Genomic DNA, 4325 nt, shown 5'->3' with positions numbered 1-4325 from the left:
AACAACTAAAAAGCACAAAAGCGAAAACAAGAAGTCAAAACGCTAGCTAAAAAGTTGTTATCCGAAAACGACTAAAAAGCACAAAAGCGGAAACAAAAAGTCAAGCGCGAACAAAAACACCACATAATAAAGTTACTACAAGTAGCTAAATAAAACAAAAGGTGTCCAAAGCGTTCAACAGAAACCATCCAAAAACAGAAGAGCCCACAGGTCGGGCAAAACACCAAGAAGTACAAGATTACAGAGGATCGAGGCCCTTTCCGGACTCCACATCGACAGCAGGCTGAAACATAGATATCGGGACTGCATCGACGGCAACGTCATCCCGGTTTGAAACCTCCACACCAGATCTATCCTCAGCCAAAGGTGAAGTCGGGTTCACAACCGGAACCTCGGGGTCGGACACCGGAGCCTTGTGGTCGGACACCGGAACCTCATCCTCGGCAGGAGCAGGAACAATCTTTCCCTCCACAACAATGTTTTCCGTACTGAATAAGCTCAGATCCAGGTCGGGAGCAAGAACCCGGACCTGATCCCTCAAATTCACAAACATAGCATCCATACCCTTGGCCACATTATCTTCCAGCTCGTAAAAATCATCCCGAGCAGACTGCAACTTCTCCTTCGTCTCCACAAGCTCGGCATACAGCTTAGTATAGTTCTCCGTCGCCACCCTCGCCATCTCCTCAGATGTCTTCGCCGCCGCCACAGCCGCGGTGGCCCTAGTTTTCTCTTCCTCCAAAGAGGCCTCCAGCTCAGTAATCCTGGCAGCCTTCAGTTGACTAATCTTATCAAGCTCAGACCGTGCCTTCTCAAGTCGGGAGCTGGTCGCCCCAAGGGGAGCTCTCTTGAACTCCCGAGCAATAGCGGCATGAAGACTAGCCATCCGAACACAGCTCCGCGCCATATACTGAAAGTGATGCTCCATAGACGCATCATCAGTAGAAATAAAGGTCTGGGGGAGAATGTGCTGCTCAATCCAACCAAGAGCGTCAAAATCCTTATCATTGAAACCGGCAAGCTCTTGAGAGGTCTTCTGTTTCTTGGGGGGAGGACCCGAGGTCGAAGACGGGGAAAGGTGACCGGGTCCGGAGGTCGGAGGATCTTGAGTTATAGCTCGGAACTGAGGAGTCGGAATGGTCTTCGACCGAGTCTGAACACCCACGGTAGTCTTCTGCGGAGAAGATCGGGCAGAAGCCTCAGCCTCGATATTCCGAGCAGCCGCAGACTTCTTCGACCGACGAAGGAACTTCATGGAATCAGCCTGAGAAGACATCTCTGCAGAAACAAAAGAAAGGGATTATCACAACAGAAAAACCTCCAAAACGAAGCCGAAATACTAAGATCTCAAAGAGGTCGGGAACTACCTAACTCGGAACGGAGAAGGCTTGGATCTCCCAACATTTTCTTCGTATCCAAAGTGAGGTGCCCGACCCCATAAACTGCTCACCACACCCACAAAAGCTTGCTCCACCTCATCTAAACTCTCAAAAGTATACTTAACCGACACTACATTCTCCTGCCAACAAAGAGGAAAAGAAGGCTCCCCACTCTCATCTAGAAAGAAAGGTCGGACATCTCCAGCAGCCCGGACCTTGAAATAGTAGTTCTTGAAATCATGAAACGACTCATCATACAAGGTACAAAACTTCTTTCCCTGGTTAGCCCTAAAAGAGACCCAAGACACCTTCCCAGCACCCGACCCCGGCTTCGTCAACACGAACAGATAGGAAAAAAGAGAAACAGAAGGGGAGACGCCCAAAAACTGACACAAAAGTTGAAACAACTTTAAAAACGCCCAAGAATTTGGATGGAGTTGCGTAGGGGCAAGGTTACAAGACCAAAGGACCTCGGACTCCAAGTCGGTAAAAGGAAGTCGTACACCCAGCTTAGAGAAAAAACAATCGTAAGCATAAAAGAATAGCTTCTCGGAACTTTCTAAAGGCGGGAAGCACACTCTCTCCTCGGACTCCGGGGCTACTAGCTCATAATCTCGCTCAGACTCCCTGTTCTCACAAATACTACACTCCCTACGGAACCTAACTAGATACTCAGAATCTACAACAGAAGGAACCCTTAGAGGAACAGGATCTACCCAACCAAGACCACTCGGAATCTTGGTCGACATTGCTTGAAACACCTTTCGAGACATAAAAATCTTGCCTACAAAGAAGAATACAACAGCAAGCCAAAAATCACATAATAGGCAGACAGCAAAAAACCCATTCAGCAGAAGCAAGAAAACAAAAGTTCTTTTAGAAGAAAAATGCAGTAACCCAAAAACAAAGTACCAAGAGAAAAGAGCCCCCCCCACATACAAACAACCAAAGCAATGGCGGCGCCTCTCTTCGGGGCAACCCCAGCATAGAAGAAAAAGAAACAAAAGCATATGTGCACAGCGAAAGTAAAGACGAGAAACAAACCTGGAAGAAAGGAAGAAGACAACGAGCTCCGATGCAAGAAGAACAGAGAGAAAGAAGGAAGATGCTCGAAAGAGAGGTGGCGAAAAACCCAGAAAAAGGGAAAGGGAACAGAATAAACAAAGAAAATGAGGAAAGGGGCAAATAAATAATGCCTTCGCAGAGCCCGAACGGAAATCGAGGAGAAACGGTAAAAAGCAATAAATGCTGAAACGGCCATTTTCAAAATTTTGAAAAGACGACTATGCCCGAGCTCGACCTCTCAAAAGGACGAACTCGGACAGGGGCACTGTTCATACCCTGACCGAGCTCTCCAAACTCGGGAAGTTCGCAGAAGGTCCGACCTCGTCCCAAAGGCCCACGCCTGAGGTCGAACCTCGGACAAATAAAGAAGAAGGCCCAAAACGAAGGAACATAGCCCAATCTAAAGGCGGCTAAAGCCCAGAAAGATAAAGGCGGTTCCCTTGAAGATAAGATGACCTCACTTAAAGATAAGATAAGATAACTAACTTATCCTATCCACAGGAGGCCACATCTCACCATTATAAATACACTGGAGCACCCAGGTATAACTCATACTCTGATTCTACATAAAACCTGTTTAATACCCATGCTAACTTAAGCATCGGAGCGTCATTGCAGGTACAACCCCCAGCCGCTCAGCACAACAAGCTCGGGTCACGGAACCCCTACCTCGGGTCTTGCCAGACGACCGAGCTACACGTTTCAGGTAACCCTCGGAACACTAACAAAAACCAACAAACAAGAAAAAGACAAACATATTCACATATTCACAATAGCCAATAACATAACACTATTGCAACTCCCCGGCAACGGCGCCATTTTGATGATGAGATTTGCTCGGTGGTCTAGAATTCCTCTCATAGAAATAAGAACTTCATTGTAAGCATAGTTCTAAACTAACAAACAATTTCCACATCAAAAATTTGAGTTGTCACAAGTACAAACCCCAAATAAGAAATAACCGAAGTATTTCAACTCCGGGTCGTCTCACAAGGAATTGCAATGAAGTGTTTAATTATTGGCTATGAAGATGCAAGGGGGTTTGATTTTATATTTTTGCAAGAAAATAAATGGCAAGAAAGATTAAATGACAAGAAAGTAAAATGATAAGAACTAATAAAATAGAGGAAAAATACTCTTGGCTAGACATAGGTAATTGAGATCACCATCCTTGTCAACAAATCAAATATTGATAATTATGAGGTACCATCCTATTAAGTCTACTTCCCAAAAGCTTTAAGTACGTAGTGTCTACTCCTAAGCTTGAAGTATATCAAATAGGTTTGATCACATCAACCCTTAAGTCCCAACCTACCTACTAATTAAATTAGTAGTGGGTTAGTGTCAATGAGTATCAAATTAATCACCAAGGGTTCTCAAATCACCAATTCATTGAGACCCAATGACTCAAGGTCACTCAATTCTCTTAGCCTAGGCCAAGAGTAAAGAGAACTACACAAAAACTAGAGGAAACATTCTATCAAATACCTAGAGTGCAAGAAAAGTAAACATCACCAAATGCAAGAATTAACAAGATCCATAACCATAATGAGCAAGAAATCAACAATAGCAATGAAGATAAACATAAAAGAGACACGGAAACATAAAATTGCATTAGAAGAAATTAAAATCCAACAATGGTTCATCAACATAAAAGAGAGCAAAACAAGAAATCAACAAGGGAAACTAAGAAGATTTAGACAATAGAACACTAAAATATAATGAGAATTAAAATCAAAACAAGAATTGAAAGAGAAATTTGAGAGTGATTAACCTAATTTTACCCTAATTTCTATCCTAAATCTAGAGAGAGAAGAGAGCCTCTCTCTCTAGGATTATACCCTAAAACATGATGAAAACTCAACTATGGCTACTTGGTTC

The sequence above is a fragment of the Arachis stenosperma genome, chromosome 1 (assembly GCF_014773155.1).
Source record: "Arachis stenosperma cultivar V10309 chromosome 1, arast.V10309.gnm1.PFL2, whole genome shotgun sequence".
Taxonomy (NCBI): Eukaryota; Viridiplantae; Streptophyta; class Magnoliopsida; order Fabales; family Fabaceae; genus Arachis; species Arachis stenosperma.
Note: the sequence above shows the minus strand (reverse complement) of the source record.